General features: G+C 44.1%; 1 pseudogene; it reads left to right on the top strand.

Annotated features, from left to right (window-relative positions):
• Positions 1 to 1,110: 1,110 nt before the first annotated feature.
• Positions 1,111 to 19,572, top strand: LOC129830574 (RNA cytosine-C(5)-methyltransferase NSUN2-like; annotated as a pseudogene).
• The last annotated feature ends 1,642 nt before the right edge of the window (positions 19,573 to 21,214 follow it).

The following is a 21,214-nucleotide window of genomic DNA, read 5'->3' as shown; positions in this document are numbered from 1 at the left end:
AAAGAAACTGGAAATACAGACATTCTCCTCCTACAAGAAACATGGTATAGAGGAGACAGACTCACTGGTTTCCCTCTAAATTACTTTAACTATTTTTTTAAATTTAAATGTTTTATTTATTTCACCTTTATTTAACCAGGTAGGCCAGTTGAGAACAAGTTCTCATTTACAACTGGGACCTGGCCAAAATAAAGCAAAGCAGTGCGACAAAACAACAACATGTAAACATGTGTTTCCCATGCCAATAAAGCCCCTTGAATTGAGCCTGAATCCAAATAACCAATCGATATCAAATTGAGCAATGTTATTCAACTAAAAACCCACTAGTGCATACTGTATATAACCATTCTGCGGATTAGATTATTCTGAGCCATGGGCCTGTGACGTGCGGTGCAAAAACGGTGAGGGAGGAGCGCTCTTCTCGGATTGAACAGTATTCTGTGCTGCTAGGTCATGTTGCCAACAAGGAAGCATCGTGTACCATGCAGAAACATAAAACATGTATTTTCCATATGGTTTCATTTTCATAGTAGTTTTCATTGTGAAGGCAGATGACGCGTTTTTATCAAAACAATCACCTACTCATTACTCCTCGTGCTTAATTATGTCACTTTTGTTTGTTTTGAGACGATTTCGCTGTGGGCTTTGAACAGGGGCACCTGGTTTACGCACCGGAGGCACCCGTTCCAAAACGAATGCAATCAACTTTCACCCTTTCAAATACGCCTACATGGGCGCCCGGGCGATATTAATCGAATCCCCACATTCTATAGACCCTACTTTGGGGTGTGTTCAAGAGAAACCACTATATTGTGGTGAAAATGTGAAATTTCAGTACTTTTAGATTAATTAAATTACACATGTTGGCAAAAGCTGGAGTTTTTGTTCTAAATTCGTATCTCTTGTTCAGACATGATCGTTTCCTATACTGGCGAAGAAAAGGCCACTATCGGACATTCTTTGGAGAAAGGTGTGTCAGTGCACACAAAAAACACAAATTGTTGGGGGCATGGACATCAAGCAATTTTCACATATAATATGTCACTGTCTGTCTGTCTCCAGTTGGCTAAAATGTTGCACTGACATTTTTCTTTTCTCTCTGGCGAATACATGGTCACCCATAAACTGCTGGCTGACAAACTGGGGTCCTGTCTCAAATGGGTCCGCGAGCAGTGTGGTTTCCGCTAAATAACACAGCCACAAAAATGTTTTCGTGAAAACAGAAATGTGATTTTTGTTCTTAATTTACTGTTAGGTATAAGGTTAATATTGTGGTTAAGGTTAGGTTTAAAATCAGATTTTAAGATGATAAATTGTATAAATAGGCGGGGTTAACTAGTGACGACCGAGCAATGTGTATTCGTCAGAGGCAGTACGCGAGTGCAACACCATTCGCAGTTTCGGTTTGACCACCAATTTTCTGCTTTGTAGGTTCATATCCAGAGTGGTTTTGTGTTTCCGACATGGGGAAGAGAAGTCGACAGAGAAAGAAGGAGCATCATAACAGCAAGCCTGGCGGAGGGGTTAGTGGGGACAATGCTGTAAGGTTTGATAGCTAATCATAGATAGCCGGCTAACTTTAGCGGAACGTTACTGTATCTAGTTAACTTAGATAGCTTAAAATTACTGTAACGTTCGAGATGGTTATACAATTGTAAATAAAAGCATGTTTTGATTTCACAAGTTCTGATAAAGCGTTATATTTCTGAGATGATTTTCCACGACACGTTATGCCAAGTCAAAGAGATAAAGAAAAGAGCCCGGGGGGGGGGGGGTTGAGAAGTTCATTGCGGTGGCAGGTAGCCTAGTGGTTAGAGCGTTGGGCCAGTAACCAAAAGGTTGCTGGATTGAATCGATGACAAGGTAAAAATCTGTCGTTCTGCCCCTGAACAAGGCAGTTAACCCACTGTTCCCCGGTAGGCCGTCATTGTAAATAAGAATTTGTTCTTAACTGACTTGCCTAGTTAAATAAAAAAGGGAGAACCACCATCGGCCACACTGGATACAAGCGGTATGGAAGGGAATCTACTTAGCCAGACCTCTGCAATCAGGTCAGGGGTGTATTCACTATGAAGAAAATGGTATCAAACGGTGAGGAACCTATCTGAATTTGTCCAATAGAAACACTTGATTCTTTGCCAAACGTTTTCTGACGTTTTGCTACAGTGCACTAATAAAAGTGGTCTTTCTCAGCCTGTGTAATGAGAACAGGATTGAAATGAATAGAGGTATATGTTTGAATATGATGATAGATACATCACCCTCTCTTTCTTTAGCCTGTTCCCGGATCTGTTATTGTTCATGATAATTTGGCATGACAATGACCATAGGAGGGGGAGGGGGGGGGGGGGGGGGGTTAGTGAGACAGCGTGCACACATTTACATGTACATTTAAGTCATTTAGCAGACGCTCTTATCCAGAGTGACTTACAAGTACATACATTCATACTTTTTTTTGTACTGGCCCCCCGTGGGAATCGAACCCACAACCCTGGCGTTGCAAGCGCCATGCTCTACCAACTGAGCCACACGGGGCTGTGTCTAGGAACGGACACGGGGCAGTGGTGTGGTCTAGGACCGGGCTACTCTTGCTCTACATCAGGATCAACAATTATGAAGACTTGTCCAAAACACCCTCTATTAAACCTCTAAAATGCATTGAAAGGAATGCGTTGTCCGTCTGTAGCCATGCAAAGTAGATCCTCCACTGTCTGAAGAACTAGTGCAAATAGAGGCTCCTCAGCCTCTGAGCTGGTACGAACACATGCGCATGCACGGACACAGACCATAATGCCACATTCACATGCTACTAGGAATCTCAAACATTTCCGACTTCATGTCATAACAACTGAACCTGTGTCTGGGGAAACCAGCCCAAATGTTCATGTCACAACAACTGAACCTGTGTCTGGGGAAACCAGCCCTAATGTTCATGTCACAACAACTGAACCTGTGTCTGGGGAAACCAGCCCTAATGTTCATGTCATAAAAACTGAACCTGTGTCTGGGGAAACCAGCCCTAATGTTCATGTCACAACAACTGAACCTGTGTCTGGGAAACCAGCCCTAATGTTCATGTCACAACAACTGAACCTGTGTCTGGGAAACCAGCCCTAATGTTCATGTCACAACAACTGAACCTGTGTCTGGGGAAACCAGCCCTAATGTTCATGTCATAAAAACTGAACCTGTGTCTGGGGAAACCAGCCCTAATGTTCATGTCACAACAACTGAACCTGTGTCTGGGAAACCAGCCCTAATGTTCATGTCACAACAACTGAACCTGTGTCTGGGAAACCAGCCCTAATGTTCATGTCACAACAACTGAACCTGTGTCTGGGGAAACCAGCCCTAATGTTCATGTCACAACAACTGAACCTGTGTCTGGGGAAACCAGCCCTAATGTTCATGTCATAACAACAACTGAACCTGTGTCTGGGAAACCAGCCCTAATGTTCATGTCACAACAACTGAACCTGTGTCTGGGGAAACCAGCCCTAATGTTCATGTCACAACAACTGAACCTGTGTCTGGGGAAACCAGCCCAAATGTTCACGTCATAACAACAACTGAACCTGTGTCTGGGAAACCAGCCCTAATGTTCATGTCACAACAACTGAACCTGTGTCTGGGGAAACCAGCCCAAATGTTCATGTCACAACAACTGAACCTGTGTCTGGAAATCCAGCCCTAATGTTCATGTCATAACTGAACCTGTGTCTGGGGAAACCAGCCCTAATGTTCATGTCACAACAACTGAACCTGTGTCTGGGGAAACCAGCCCTAATGTTCATGTCACAACAACTGAACCTGTGTCTGGGGAAACCAGCCTTAATGTTCATGTCACAACAACTGAACCTGTGTCTGGGGAAACCAGCCCTAATGTTCATGTCATAACAACTGAGCCTGTGTCTGGGGAAACCAGCCCTAATGTTCATGTCACAACAACTGAACCTGTGTCTGGGGAAACCAGCCCTAATGTTCATGTCATAACAACTGAACCTGTGTCTGGAAATCCAGCCCTAATGTTCATGTCATAACAACTGAACCTGTGTCTGGGGAAACCATCCCTAATGTTCATGTCACAACAACTGAACCTGTGTCTGGGGAAACCATCCCTAATGTTCATGTCATAACAACTGAACCTGTGTCTGGGGAAACCAGCCCTAATGTTCATGTCATAACAACTGAACCTGTGTCTGGGGAAACCAGCCCTAATGTTCATGTCACAACAACTGAACCTGTGTCTGGGAAACCAGCCCTAATGTTCATGTCACAACAACTGAACCTGTGTCTGGGGAAACCAGCCCTAATGTTCATGTCACAACAACTGAACCTGTGTCTGGGAACCAGCCCTAATGTTCATGTCATAACAACTGAACCTGTGTCTGGGAAACCAGCCCTAATGTTCATGTCACAACAACAACCTGTGTCTGGGAAACCAGCCCTAATGTTCATGTCACAACAACAACCTGTGTCTGGGAAACCAGCCCTAATGTTCATGTCACAACAACTGAACCTGTGTCTGGGGAAACCAGCCCAAATGTTCATGTCACAACAACTGAACCTGTGTCTGGGGAAACCAGCCCTAATGTTCATGTCACAACAACAACCTGTGTCTGGGAAGCAGCCCTAATGTTCATGTCATAACAACTGAACCTGTGTCTGGGAAACCAGCCCTAATGTTCATGTCATAACAACTGAACCTGTGTCTGGGGAAACCAGCCCTAATGTTCATGTCATAACAACTGAACCTGTGTCTGGGGAAACCATCCCTAATGTTCATGTCACAACAACTGAACCTGTGTCTGGGGAAACCAGCCCTAATGTTCATGTCATAACAACTGAACCTGTGTCTGGGGAAACCATCCCTACTGTTCATGTCACAACAACTGAACCTGTGTCTGGGGAAACCAGCCCTAATGTTCATGTCACAACAACTGAACCTGTGTCTGGGGAAACCATCCCTAATATTCATGTCATAACAACTGAACCTGTGTCTGGGGAAACCAGCCCTAATGTTCATGTCATAACAACTGAACCTGTGTCTGGGGAAACCAGCCCTAATGTTCATGTCACAACAACTGAACCTGTGTCTGGGAAACCAGCCCTAATGTTCATGTCACAACAACTGAACCTGTGTCTGGGGAAACCAGCCCTAATGTTCATGTCACAACAACTGAACCTGTGTCTGGGAACCAGCCCTAATGTTCATGTCATAACAACTGAACCTGTGTCTGGGAAACCAGCCCTAATGTTCATGTCACAACAACAACCTGTGTCTGGGAAACCAGCCCTAATGTTCATGTCACAACAACAACCTGTGTCTGGGAAACCAGCCCAAATGTTCATGTCACAACAACTGAACCTGTGTCTGGAAATCCAGCCCTAATGTTCATGTCATAACTGAACCTGTGTCTGGGGAAACCAGCCCTAATGTTCATGTCACAACAACTGAACCTGTGTCTGGGGAAACCAGCCCTAATGTTCATGTCACAACAACTGAACCTGTGTCTGGGGAAACCAGCCTTAATGTTCATGTCACAACAACTGAACCTGTGTCTGGGGAAACCAGCCCTAATGTTCATGTCATAACAACTGAGCCTGTGTCTGGGGAAACCAGCCCTAATGTTCATGTCACAACAACTGAACCTGTGTCTGGGGAAACCAGCCATAATGTTCATGTCATAACAACTGAACCTGTGTCTGGAAATCCAGCCCTAATGTTCATGTCATAACAACTGAACCTGTGTCTGGGGAAACCAGCCCTAATGTTCATGTCATAACAACAACTGAACCTGTGTCTGGGGAAACCAGCCCTAATGTTCATGTCACAACAACTGAACCTGTGTCTGGGGAAACCATCCCTAATGTTCATGTCATAACAACTGAACCTGTGTCTGGGGAAACCAGCCCTAATGTTCATGTCACAACAACTGAACCTGTGTCTGGGAAACCAGCCCTAATGTTCATGTCACAACAACTGAACCTGTGTCTGGGGAAACCAGCCCAAATGTTCATGTCACAACAACTGAACCTGTGTCTGGGAACCAGCCCTAATGTTCATGTCATAACAACTGAACCTGTGTCTGGGAAACCAGCCCTAATGTTCATGTCATAACAACTGAACCTGTGTCTGGAGAAACCAGCCCTAATGTTCATATCACAACAACTGAACCTGTGTCTGGGGAAACCAGCCCTAATGTTCATGTCACAACAACTGAACCTGTGTCTGGGGAAACCAGCCCTAATGTTCATATCACAACAACTGAACCTGTGTCTGGGGAAACCAGCCCTAATGTTCATGTCACAACAACTGAACCTGTGTCTGGGGAAACCAGCCCTAATGTTCATGTCACAACAACTGAACCTGTGTCTGGGGAAACCAGCCCTAATGTTCATGTCATAACAACTGAACCTGTGTCTGGGGAAACCATCCCTAATGTTCATGTCACAACAACTGAACCTGTGTCTGGGGAAACCAGCCCTAATGTTCATGTCACAACAACTGAACCTGTGTCTGGAGAAACCAGCCCTAATGTTCATATCACAACAACTGAACCTGTGTCTGGGGAAACCAGCCCTAATGTTCATGTCACAACAACTGAACCTGTGTCTGGGGAAACCAGCCCTAATGTTCATATCACAACAACTGAACCTGTGTCTGGGGAAACCAGCCCTAATGTTCATGTCACAACAACTGAACCTGTTTCTGGGGAAACCAGCCCTAATGTTCATGTCACAACAACTGAACCTGTGTCTGGGGAAACCAGCCCTAATGTTCATGTCACAACAACTGAACCTGTGTCTGGGGAAACCTGCCCTAATGTTCATGTCACAACAACTGAACCTGTGTCTGGAGAAACCAGCCCTAATGTTCATGTCACAACAACTGAACCTGTGTCTGGGGAAACCAGCCCTAATGTTCATGTCATAACAACAACTGAACCTGTGTCTGGGGAAACCAGCCCTAATGTTCATGTCATAACAACAACTGAACCTGTGTCTGGGGAAACCAGCCCTAATGTTCATGTCACAACAACTGAACCTGTGTCTGGGGAAACCAGCCCTAATGTTCATGTCACAACAACTGAACCTGTGTCTGGGGAAACCAGCCCTAATGTTCATGTCACAACAACTGAACCTGTGTCTGGGAACCAGCCCTAATGTTCATGTCATAACAACTGAACCTGTTTCTGGGAAACCAGCCCTAATGTTCATGTCACAACATCTTAACCTGACAATAGATGAGCTGCTGGTTGAGTTACTTGGTTTCTTGCATAGAATTAGAATACTAATTGAATTGGATCTTGGTAGTTTCTTAGCTCTATGGCTTCCTTATGTAGTCAGGTGTTTCTGTCTCTACCTTGGCCTCTACAGGTAACGTCAGTAGACAGGAGGCTGTAAGTATGATCCTCTGCTGAAGATTGAACAAAAATACAAGGTAAGCGACACACTGGACGCCTCTGGTAAAGGCCTGCTCCCATTTATGCCCCCCTAAACCTGGGAACATCATAGTGTAACAGTGTGTATTCCTGTGGGTAGATTCTGGACATGTGTGCTGCTCCTGGATCCAAGACAGCCCAGTTGATCGAGATGCTCCTTTCTCATATGGACATATCCTTCCTTGGTAACGTGTGTCACACACGCACATTGCAAAAATATGATCTAAAATAAATAAAATAACACCTGATCCATTGGAGTGTCTGAACTGTTGTCCAATAGGAAAAGACCTTAAGTTGCTGAATGTATCTTTTCTGAAAAGGAATAATACACTAATAACACATTGTAGTCTTGAACATCCCTCTCTTTCGCTCTACCTTCTGCTTTGCAGAGGGCTTTGTGATAGCCAATGACATGGACAACAAGCATTGCTACCTGCCGGTGCACCAGGCTAAGAGACTGAACAGCCCCTGTATCATGGTGGTGAACCACGATGCCTCCTGCATCCCCAGACTACAGATAGTCACGGAGGACGGACCGAAGGACACACTGTTCTATGACCGCAGCCTCTGTGATGTCGCCCGGCGGTAAACAAAGATTTAACCTGCTTAGCTGAGAGAGAAGTAGGGGGAGAAAGAAAGGTAGGGGGAGACAAAAAATCTGGGGGTTTTGTGTTTGACTGTTAGAACTCGACATGATATCTAGACAGTCAGCAATATGGAGCTATATAAACCTCATGGTTCTACCCTGTCTGTCCTATGATTGGTTGCTATACTGGGTAGGCTACTGCTTGTTTGTTTTTAGTAGGGGAAACAAGTGTGACTACAAGAATGAGACTGTGGGTAAAGTAACTCTCCCAGGTCAAATGCTGAGTCTGACTGGTCCCATCACTCACACATATTTACTGTTCATTTCTAAAACTTTTTGTTTCTTCTAACTTTTGTTAGTCTACATTGCCAAAGCAAGTGAAATAGACAATGTTTAATAGGTTTACATTTGGGACTCTGGAGTGGTGCAGCGGTCTAAGGCACTGCATCTCAGTGCAAGAGGCGTCACTACAGTTCCTGGTTAGAATCCAGGCTGTATCACAACCAGCCGTGATTGGGAGTCCTATAGGGCGGCGCACAATTGGCACAGCGTCATCCGGTTTTGGCCGGGGTAGGCCACCATTGTAAATAAGAATTTGTTCTTAACCGACTTGCCTAGTTAAATAAAGGTACAATTTAAAAAAACGTAGATTTAATAGAGACAGAGGAAAGGGATGAGTAGAGACATAAGAGGAAGGCGGCTGAGCAGTCTGAAACCACGCTGTTGGAGTTCCTGTGTGGGAAGGCTCATGTGTCGTTAGGGGTTTGCTTTCCTGGTTTCTCTCTGTCCAAACAACATTTTTAAGTGTGTTCCTATTTTCTTCATTTCCTAAAGTCAAGTATTATGTGTATCTCCAGTGGAGAGGGCACCATGAGGAAGAACATTGATGTGTGGAAGAAATAGACCACCAGCAACAGCCTGCATCTCCATGGGTGAGGAGAGAGCTTGTGTGTGTCTTAACCTTTATTTATTTTATTTCGCCTTTATTTAACCAGGTAGGCCAGTTGAGAACAAGTTCTCATTTACAACTGCGACCTGGCCAAGATAAAGCAAAGCAGTGTGACACAAACAACAACACAGAGTTACACATGGAATAAACAAGCGTACAGTCAATAACACAATAGGGGAAAAAAGAACGTCTATATACAGTGTGTGTAAATGGCATGAGGAGGTAAGGCAATAAATAGGCCATAGTAGCAAAGTCATTCACAATTTAGCATATTAACACTGGAGTGATAAATAAGCAGATGAAGTAGAGATAGAGATACTAGTAGAGATACTGGTGTGCAAAAGAGCAGAAAAGTAAATAAAAACAATATGGGGATGAGGTAGGTAGATTGGGTGGGCTATTTACAGATGGACTATGTACAGCTGCAGCGATCGGTTAGCTGCTCAGATAGCTGATGTTTAAAGTTATTGAGGGAATTATAAGTCTCCAGCTTCAGCAATTTTTGCAATTCGTTCCGGTCACTGGCAGCAGAAAACTGGAAGGAACGGTGGCCAAAGAGGTGTTGGCTTTGGGGATGACGAGTGAGATATACCTGCTGGTGCGCGTGCTACGGGTGGGTGTTGTTATCGTGACCAGAGAGCTGAGATAAGGCGGAGCTTTACCTAGCATAGACTTATAGATGACCTGGAGCCAGTGAGTCTGGCGACGAATATGTAGCGAGGGCAAGCCGACTAGATCATACAGGTCGCAGTGGTGGGTGGTATAAGGGGCTTTGGTAACAAAACGGATGGCACTGTGATAGACTGCATCCAGTTTGCTGGGTAGAGTATTGGATAACATCGAATTCGAGGATCGGTAGGATAGTCAGTTTTACTAGGGTAAGTTTGGCGGCGAGTGATGGAGGCTTTGTTGCAAAATAGAAAGACGATTCTAGATTTGATATAGCAGTGCATGGTGTGGAGCAGTGCGTGGTGTGGAGCAGTGCATGGTGTGGAGCAGTGCGTGGTGTGGAGCAGTGCGTGGTGTGGAGCAGTGCGTGGTGTGGAGCAGTGCGTGGTGTGGAGCAGTGCGTGGTGTGGAGCAGTGCGTGGTGTGGAGCAGTGCGTGGTGTGGAGCAGTGCGTGGTGTGGAGCAGTGCGTGGTGTGGAGCAGTGCATGGTGTGGAGCAGTGCATGGTGTGGAGCAGCTAGCTGTAGGAGGGAGGATGGTCTACTCTACCTGTTCACTCAACACTGTAGAGGACGAAGCTGTCATAGCAACAGTACTGGAGAAGAGTGAAGGTAACACACACAAATGCATGCATGCACAAATCCAGTGTCTCAGACACACACCCACACCGGTGATAACTGCCTCATCTGCTTTGTCTCTCTTCAGGTGCGTTAGAGTTGGCAGATGCGTCCGCTGATCTCCCAGGGTTAAAATGGATGCCTGGAGTAACCAAATGGAAGGTATATAACTGTTGGACCACATGACCTCCACCTCATGCCTAACAGTCACTGCTAGCAGCTACTAGAGGTACTTGATAGGCATGAGAGTCAAGCCACTACAATATTCATGATATTCCACAACCTTGTCAGTTTATTGACGACATATTCAGACAGTTTTAGATCGCGCTCTTTCCCATCTCCTCCCCATCTACAACTATCTCTCACATACTTATTCTCTATTCATTTTCTTTCTTTCCTAGTTGATGACTAAGGAGGGTCAGTGGTATAAGGACTGGTCAGAGGTGCCAGCCAACCACCATACACAGATCAGACCCACCATGTTCCCTCCCACAGACACAGAGAAACTGGCCAATATGAAGTTGGAGATGGTACGCAGATCTGTGTATACACATGCGAACTCATACACACCGACCGGCTCCACTTTATTTGGTTAGAATATGCCTAAGATGTCAACTTTCATGACAATCATGTACATTGTATTTGCTACACCTGTGCACATTCACCTTTCAACACAGCTGCATACATATCTGATCCTAATATGAGATAAATAATCAAATCTAGACAGACTATCAAATCCCTGTGAAGGGTTGCTGGTTTGTGTTTTGATTTCTACCAGCAGAGGGTGCTCCTGGCCCATATTTATCTCTATATAATATATACATACTCACACACACACACAGTATCTATGTGTATTCAGTATGAGGATTCTGCCCCATCACCAGAACACTGGAGGCTTCTTTGTAGCTGTCCTGGCCAAGAAAGCCCCCCTGCCCTGGAACAGAACAATCCCCAAGGTACACACCCACATACTTGCACTGGAACATACACAGAAAAGCGCACAGTCCACACAGACACGCACACTTCACACACACATGGACACGCACGCTCCTCACACCTTTGTTTTCTTGTTAACACAGGCACATTTCAGATGGAACGCAACACTGTCCGGTACCTCATACACGAGAGAGAAGTTCCCACAAAAGTGAACTTTGATTCCTTTCTCCAGTTGAGGAAGGAGCAGACATCCAGCTCTGTGCCCCAGCCATAGGACTCTCCAGTGGACACCCCCCTCCTTGAGAAACCCCTGGAGGATGGAGACGAGGCAGGAGAGGACTCGCCCAAAGAGCTAGTCAGACCAAGGAACCCAACGTGTGTGGGTGAGATGAGGGAGGGAGAGTGTGTGCAGGGTGGGAAATTAACTTTTTGGTCCACCAGCCACTAGCAGGTAGATAAGAAAAATGTACCAACAACAGATTTTTTTACCAGCCAAACTACTTTTCCCGCCATAATCACTCCAAAAATCACAAAAACGAATGAGCATGCATTCTAATGTTTCTAAAACAAAAGTATTACTAGTAAGAAGTAATGGGGTATATTGCTTAATTTTATTTCATTGTTTTCACCTGCGTCTTAACCATTGCATCTTAAAATAAATCATTTAAATACTATAGTAAGAACAGAAACAGTTCTACAACTGAACATCAGAATCAACAAAGTGCCTCCCCTGCCACAAATGCTGATACAGCTGATTTATGATGTTTTACAAAGAGTACATGTGTTCCTAAGTAGAAATGTAGAAGCACACAAATACATCTAGGAGAACAATTACAATGTTTGAGTGTTTTAATGACAAGAAATTACAAAAAGTTAATGAATAAAAGTTTTGGGGAGTGATACATACTCAATCAAGCACAATCATTAGGTGATACAAATGTTCAGCTTCCCCTTTAAGGGACAGGGCGTCACCGTGGTAATTTGGACACTCCCCTGTGATGGAAAATCTGACTGCAATGTCTTCTTAGCAGAAGGCAGTTGCCGCAAACTCAAACTAATATTGAAAAACAATCTAGTATGTGAACAAAACGATGTAACTGGCAAAGAAACACGAGGGAGAAAGTCACACCTTAGAAGCCTTTCTTGTCCATTCGACCAACTTCTACACGTGGGCTTTGGATTTTTTTTTTATGCTCTTTGTGACCATCCGCCAACATGGCTGGTGAAATAGACATTCTTACCTACCAATGACAATCTACATTTGGCGGGTGTTAATTTCCAGCAGTGTGTATCTTCTGACTCTGCTCTCTGCTCCAGGCCTCCCAATAAAAAGATGAAGACTTCAGCATGATTTTAAAGAAGACCCCTTTGTCTTCCTACCTGAAGACCACCCTGTCTTCCCACCTATAGAGTGAGTATTTGGTCTCTTACGGATTGCAACCTATGTAAGCAGCTGCTTGATATCAGCTTTACCTGTATGGAGGGGAAACTGTTTTGACCAAGCATAGATAGTATTAACTTTACAAGGTAATGTACACTGAACAAAAAAATATAAACGGAACATGCTTTAAATTTAAAAGATCTTTCAGAGTTTTACAGTTCATATAGGGAAATCAGTCAATTGAAATAAATTGATTAGGCCCTAATCTATGGTTTCACATGACGGGCAATACAGATATGAATCTGTTGGTCACAGATACACACCCTACTTTAATTTTTTAAATTTAAGTTGTCAGTATCTTGTGTGACCATTTTGCCTCATGCAGCATCTCCTTCGCATAGAGTTGACCAGGCTGTTGATTGTGGCCTGTGGAATGTTGTCCTACTCTTCTTCAATGGCTGTGCGAAGTTGCTGGATATTGGCGGGAACTGAAACACACTGTCGTACACGTCAATCCAGAACATCCCAAACATGCTCAATGGGTGACCTGTCTGGTATGCAGGCCATGGAAGAATTGGGAAATTTTTCTGCTTCCAGGAATTGTGTACAGATCCTTGCGAAATGGGATCCTGCTGAAACATGAGGTGATGACGGCGGATGAATGGCACGACAATGGGCCTCAGGATCTCGTCACAGTATTTCTGTGCATTCAAATTGCCATCAATAAAATACAATTGTGTTCGTTGTCTGCAGCTTATGCCTGCCCATACCATAACCCCACCACCACCATGGGGCACTGTTCACAACATTGACATCAGCAAATCACTCACTCACACAACGCCATACCCGCTTGTCTGTCATCTGCCCGGTACAGTCGAAACCGGGATTCATCTGTGAAGAGCACACTTCTCCAGCATGCCATCGGTTACGATGCCGTACCGCAGTCAGGTCAAGACCCTGGTGAAGAAGACGAGCACACAGATTAACTGAGAGACGGTTTCTGAAAGTTTGTGTAGAAATTCTTTATTGGCGCAAACCCACAGTTTCATTAGCTGTCTGGGTGGCTGGTCTCAGACGATCCCGCAGGTGAAGGAGCAGGATGTGGAGTTCCTCGGCTGCCGTGGTTACACGTGGGCTGCGGTTGTGAGGTCGGTTGGACATACTGCCAAATTCTCTAAAATGACGTTGGTAGAGAAATTAACATTCCATTCTCTGGCAACCGCTCTGGTGGACATTCCTACAGTCAGCATGTCAATTGCACGCTCCCACAATACTTGAGACATCTTGTGGCGTTGTGACAAAATTGCACATTTTAGTGGCCTTTTATTATCCCTAACACAAGCCTCACCTGTGTAATGATCATGCTGATCATCACCCAACTACCTCATCCCCATATTGTTTTAGTTTTTTTGCTCTTTTGCACCCCAGTATTTCTACTTGCACATCATCATCTGCACATCTATCACTCCAGTGTTAATGATAAATTGTAATTATTTCGCCTCTATGGCTTATTTATTTCCTTACCTCCCTAATCTTACTACAATTGCACACACTGTAGATATACCTTTCTATTGTGTTATTGACTGTGCGTTTGTTTATCCCATGTGTAACTCTGTTGTTTGTGTTGCACTGCTTTGCTTTATCTTGGCCAGGTTGCAGTTGTAAATGAGAACTTGTTCTCAACTGGCCTACCTGGTTAAATAAAGGTGAAATAAAATAAATAAATGATCATGCTGTTTAATCAGCTTCTTGATATGCCACACCTGTTAGGGGATGGATTTTCTTGGCAAAAGAGATGCTCACTAACAGGGATATAAACAAATTTGTGCACAAAATTTGAACGAAATAAGCTTTTTGTGCGCGTGGAAAATGTCTGGGATCTTTTATTTCAACTCATGAAACATGGGACCAACACTTTACATGTTGCGTTTTATATTTTTGTTCAGTGTACAGGTTTTGATTGATAACTTAATCTATTCCATAATGTGTGTGTTGCTGGTCCTTCTATGACCTGTCTCCAGACTTCCCTAAGACCCTTCTCACCCCAAATCCCCCTAGTACACTCAGCACCTGCGCAGGTGGATGTGTGTGTGTGCCTCCAAGCAGTCAGATAACCACTCCCTTCCCCTATTCCTCTGTCATTCTCCCCCTCTCTTTCGATGCCCCCCTCCCTTTCTCTGTTGTGATGTTTAGACTTGACCCAGGGTCTGATCAATCTCCAGTTAAACATTAGAAACAGTCTGAGTCTCCATCACCAGACTGTTCCCAGAACTACATACAGTACCAGTCAAAAGTTTGGACACACCTACTCATTCCAGGGTTTTTTGTTATTTTGACTATTTTCTACATTGTAGAATAATAGTCAAAACATAAACTATGAAATAACACACGGAATCACGTAGTAACACAAGGAGTGTTTAACAAATCTAAATATATTTAAGACATGAAGGTCAGTCAATCTGGAAAATTTTAAGGACTTTGCGTTTTTTCAATTGCAGTCGCAAAAACCTTCAAGCGCTATGATCAAATCAAATTTATTTATATAGCCCTTCTTACATCAGCTGATATCTCAAAGTGCTGTACAGAAACCCAGCCTAAAACCCCAAACGGCAAGCAATGCAGGTGTAGAAGCACGGTGGCTAAGAAAAACTCCCTAGAAAGGCCAAAAACTAGGAAGAAACCTAGAGAGGAACCGGCTATGAGGGGTGGCCAGTCCTCTTCTGGCTGTGCCGGGTGGAGATTATAACAGAACATGGCCAAGATGTTCAAATGTTCATAAATGACCAGCATGGTCAAATAATAATTATCACAGTAGCTGTCGAGGGCGCAACAAGTCAGAACCTCAGGAGTAAATGTCAGTTGGCTTTTCATAGCCGATCATTGAGAGTATCTCTACCGCTCCTGCTGTCTTTAGAGAGTTGAAAACAGCAGTTCTGGGACAGGTAGCACGTCCGGTGAACAGGTCAGGGTTCCATAGCCACAGGCAGAACAGTTGAAACTGGAGCAGCAGCACGGCCAGGTGGACTGGGGACAGCAAGGAGTCATCATGCCAGGTAGTCCTGAGGCATGGTCCTAGGGCTCAGGTCCTCCGAGAGAGAGAAAGAAAGAAAGAGAGAATTAGAGAGAGCATACTTAAATTCACACAGGACACCGAATAAGACAGGAGAAGTACTCCAGATATAACAGACTGACCCTAGCCCCCCGACACATAAACTACTGCAGCATAAATACTGGAGGCTGAGACAGGAGGGGTCAGGAGACACTGTGGCCCCATCCGATGATACCCCCGGACAGGTTCAAACAGGCAGGATATAACCCCACCCACTTTGCCAAAGCACAGCCCCCACACCACTAGAGGGATATGATGAAACTGGCTCTCATGAGGACCGCCACAGAAAAGGAAGACCCAGAGTTATCTCTGCTGCAGAGGATAAGTTCATTAGAGTTACCAGCTTCAGAAATTCCGGCCCTAATAAATGCTTCAGATTTCAAGTAACAGACACATCTCAACATCAACTGTTCAGATGAGACTGTGTGAATCAGGCCTTCATGGTCGAATTGCATGAATAATAAGAAGATACTTGCTTGGACCAAGAAACACGAGCAGTGGACATTAGACCGGTGGAAATCTGTTCGTTGGTCTGATGAGTCCAAATTTGAGATTTTTGGTTCCAACCGCAGTGTCTTTGTGAGATCCAGAATAGGTGAACGGATGATCTCCGCATGTGTGGTTCCCACCGTGAAGCATTGAGGAGATGCTGTGGGAGTGCTTTGCTGGTGACACTCAGTGATTTATTTAGAATGCAAGGCACACTTAATCAGCATGGCTACCACAGCATTCTGCTGGACCTATCATTTGTTTTTCAACAGAACAATGACCCAACACACCTCCAGGCTGTGTAAGGGCTATTTGACCAAGGAGAGTGATGGAGTGCTGCATCAGATGACCTGGCCTCCACAATTACCCGACCTCAATCCAATTGAGATGGTTTGGGATGTGTGAAGGAAAAGCATTCAACAAGTGCTCAGCATATGTGGGAACTTCAAGCCTGTTGGAAAAGCATTCCAGGTGAACCTGGTTGAGAGAATGCCAAGAGTGTGCAAAGCTGTCATCAAGGGAAAGGGTGGCTACTTTGAAGAATACAACGTATACACTACAGTTTAAATGTTTTGGGTCACTTAGAAATGTCCTTGTTTTTGAAAGAAAAGCACAAAAAAATTGGTCCATTAAAATAACATCAAATTGATCAGAAATACAGTGTAGACATTGTTAATGTTGTAAATGACTATTGTAGCTGGAAACGGCACATTTTTTTATGGAATATCTACATAGGTGTACAGAGGCTCATCAGCAACCATCACTCCTGTGTTCAAATGGCACGTTGTGTTAGCTAATCCAAGTTTATCATTTTAAAAGGCTAATTGATCATTAGAAACCCCTTTTGCAATTATGTTAGCACAGCTGAAAACTGTTGTGCTGATTTAAAGAAGCAATAAAACTGGCCTTTAGACTAGTTGAGTATCTGGAGCATCAGTATTTATGGGTTTGAAAACAGGCTCAAAATGGCCAGAAACAAAGAACTTTCTTCTGAAACTCGTCAGTCTATTCTTGTTCTGAGAAAGGAAGGCTGTTACATTAACAATGTCTACACTGTATTTTTGATCAATGGACAAAAAATGTGCTTTTCTTTCAAAAACGAGGACATTTCTAAGTGACCCCAAACTTTTCAACCCTAGTGTATTTTGATTTGTTTAACACTTTAAAAAAATGTATTACTACATGATTCCATATGCTATGTCATAGTTTTGATGTCTTCACTATTGTTCTACAATGTAGAAAATAGTAAAAATAAAGAACACTTGAATAAGTAGGTGTCCAAACTTTTGATTGGTACTGTATATATGCACATGCATATACACTGATTGTACAAAACATTAAGAACACCTGCTCTTTCCATGACATAGACTGACCAGGTGAATCTAGGTGAAAGCTATGATCTCTATTTGATGACATCTGTTATCCACTTCAATCAGTCTAGATGAAGGGGAGACGGTTTAAAGAATGATTTTTAAGCCTTGAGACAATTGAGACATGGATTGTGAATGTGTGCCATTCAGAGCGGCAAGGCATAAGATTTGAGTGCCTTTGAACAGGGTATGGTAGTAGGTGCAAAGCACACCGGTTTCAGTGTGTCAAGAACTGTAACGCTGCTGGGTTTCCTGTGTGTATCAAGAATGGTCCACCACCCAAGGGACATCCAGCCAACTTGACACAACTGTGGGAAGCATTGGAATCAACATGGGCCAGCATTCCAGTGGAATGCTTTCGACAACATGTAGAGTCCATGCCCAGACAAATTGAGGCTGTTGAGGGCAAAAGGGGGTGCAATTCAATATCAGGAAGGTATGCACAAATAAAATAAAAAAATCAGTGTTTACATGCATGCAGAATACTCACTACGGTTCTGGCTCAATGATGTGTGACAAAATATTGTAAGAAGCAATGGCTTATTTGAAATCCAAACTATTATTCAAAACATTGAAATCAGAAGCAATCGGTAAATATGTTGCTGAAATGGATGTTATTCTCAAGCACTGTAATTTTCTTATTTTGTGTGTTTTGCAGGTGATCAATACAGGGGTGAAGGTGTGGTCTCTCAACAGCGACAAGGAGGAGCTTGGCTGTGCCTTCAGACTTGCCCAGGAGGTAGGTACACGTGTATTAATATTCTAGACTGTCAGATAACATGGAAAATGCACACTCGCACATACAGCAGTACACATGCGTACACACACTCAATCCTCTCTCTCCCTCCTCATCCATCTCTCCTCCAGGGTATCTATACTCTGTTCCCCTACATCCGCTCCAGGATGATCACAATCACTGTTGAGGACATCAAGATTCTACTGACTCGGGAGAATCCGTACTTCAACCAACTGGAGGATGATGTTCACCAACAGGCCAAGAAGATTGGTACAGTCGTGCTTTTTGTTTTTCCTTCAAACCCGTCTATGTTCTGTACTGTTTGGCTGTAGGGTGGTGGCTTTGTGTGTGTTCATGCAGTGTTTCTCTGTTTCTACAGAAATGGGCAGCATTGTTCTAAAGTACCGGCCTGATAGTAGGTAAGTACCATTTTGTCTCTGTATTATTTACTGTTATCAGAGAATTCACCCTCTTTCTCTCTCCAACCCTCTCCTCAGTAACCTTGATGGTCCACAGTGTCCTATAGAGCTGTGTGGCTGGAGAGGCAAGTCCTCCATCAGAGCTTTCGTACCCCGCAACGAGAGGTTCCACTACCTCCGCATGCTAGTGGTCAAGGTATTCCAGAACAAACAGGGACCGGGTCCCAGGGAGGGAGAGGAGGAGATGGAGACGGAGAACGGGAACAAAAATGGCAGTATAAAAGAGGAGGTGAAAGTAGAGGTGACGAGCACCTGACAGGGGAGGGGAGATATTGACCAGCACCTGAGGGGAGGAGTAGAAAGAGATTTGTATCTCATTAGTCTTAACAAGTTTTCCTCTCTTTGTCTCCACCATATTACTTTCACCCTTTTGTTTTTATATCAGTGGAGATGTAGGAGAGGCGTTGAACCTCTTTAGACTATTGAGACACAGGGAGGAAGGGAAAGGGAGGAGGATGTGCTGTATGAGCTGGAGCTATGCTGGCCAGACTAGGGCTAGACCAAATGTGAGGGAGAAGAGATGAGTTGGGTAGCTTAGTAGAACTTCTAAGCCACTGCCATAGCAGAAAGGCCACCCCTTGACAGAGCACCTGGTCTTCCATGCTCCCCCAGACTTGGTACACTCCAGGGGTCGAAGCTTTAGTAACTTATTTTAGTTTCTACTGCTGATTTGTTTTAACAGGGAACTTCACTGGCAAAAAACTTTTTAAAATTATTATTATTGTGCATGTTTGAATGTTTATCAACGGCTATTTAATTTTCTATCATTGTAAGGAAGATGGAATTGATTAAAGATATTAAATTCATATACAGTCTCTGAAGGTCATTGAAATTGAATCTAACCCCAACTCTGCTTCCCACGCACACAAATAAACATGCACGATCTCTCAAAGTAACTGCCTTTATGTGGTTGCCATGCCGACTTAAACTGCATCATATCACACAAACATACACAACCCCCCCATCAGCCATATCTCTCCTATTTAGTACCAATCTCTGCTGCCATGACGACCATGCAGCCACCTCAGGAAAGAGTATACTCCTTTCTCATTCCATCCTGTTCTCCCACTGGAAGAGGAAGAACAGAGGAAATGTTTCTTCTCCTTAGCCACCCTTCCATCCTTCCCCTCTTCTCTCATCCTGTCTCAAACTAATGTAGGCATAAGGAAGAGGAAGCAAAGGCCAGCCCTAGACAGAGCAAAAGAGTGGGGGGAAATATAGGCTAGATAGAGGGAGATTGAAAAGGGAAAACATTTTGTTACATTACAGCCTTATTCAAAAATTGATTAAAAAAATGTAATATTCAACCTACACAATACACATTGACAAAGCGAAAACAGGTTTTTGCATATGTATAAAAATACTGATACCTAATTTGCTAAGAAACTCAAAATTGAGCTCAGGTGCGTCCTATTTACATTGAACCTCCTTGATATTTTCTACAACTTGATTTGAGTCCACCTGTACAAATTCAATTGATTGGACATTATTTGGAAAGGCACACACTTGTCCATATAAGGTCCCGCAGTTGACGGTGCATATTAGCAAAAACCAAGCCATGAGGTCAAAGGAATTGTCAGTAGAGCTCCAAGACAGGATTGCGTTGAGTCACAGATCTTTGGAAGGGTACCAATAAATGTCTGCAGTATTGAAGGTCTCCAAGAACGCAGAGTCGTCCATCATTCTAAAATGGAAGAAGTATAGAATCACCAAGACTCTTCCTAGAGCTGTCCGGCCGGCTAAACTGAGCAATTGGGATAGAAGGGCCTTGGTCAGGGAGGAGACCAAGAACCCGATGGTCACTCTGATTGAGCTTGAAGAACCTTCCAGAAGAACAACCATCTCTGCAGGACTCCACCAATTAGGCCTTTATGGTAGAGTGGCCAGACGGAAGCCACTCCTCAGTGAAAGGTACATGACAGCCCGCTTGGAGTTTGCCAAAAGGCACATAAAGGACTCAGACCATGAGAAACAAGATTCTCTGGTCTGATGAAACCAAGACTGAGCTCTTTGGCCTGAATGCTAAGTGTCACATCTGGAGGAAACCTGGCACCATCCCTACGGTGAAGTATGGTGGTGGCAGCATCATGCTGTGGTGGTGTTTTTGAGCTGCAGGGACTGGGAGACTAGTCAGGATCGAGGCAAAGATGAACGGAGCAAAGTACAGAGATCTTGATGAAAACCTACCCCAGAGCACTTAGGACCTCAGACTGGGTTGAATTTTTCCCTTTTCAACAGGACAACGATCCTAAGCATACAGCCAAGATCATGCAGGATCATGCAGGACAAGTTTCTGAATGTGCTTGAGTGGCCCAGCCAGAGCCCGGACTTGAACCCGATCTCTGGAGAGACCTGAAGATAGCTGTGCAGCGACACTTCCCATCCAACCTGACAGAGCTTGAGAGGATCTGCAGAGAAATATGGGAGAAACTCCCCAAATACAGGTAT

The sequence above is a fragment of the Salvelinus fontinalis genome, chromosome 32 (genome assembly GCF_029448725.1).
Source record: "Salvelinus fontinalis isolate EN_2023a chromosome 32, ASM2944872v1, whole genome shotgun sequence".
Classification (NCBI taxonomy): Eukaryota; Metazoa; Chordata; class Actinopteri; order Salmoniformes; family Salmonidae; genus Salvelinus; species Salvelinus fontinalis.
This window is presented reverse-complemented; position numbering and strand designations above follow the sequence as displayed.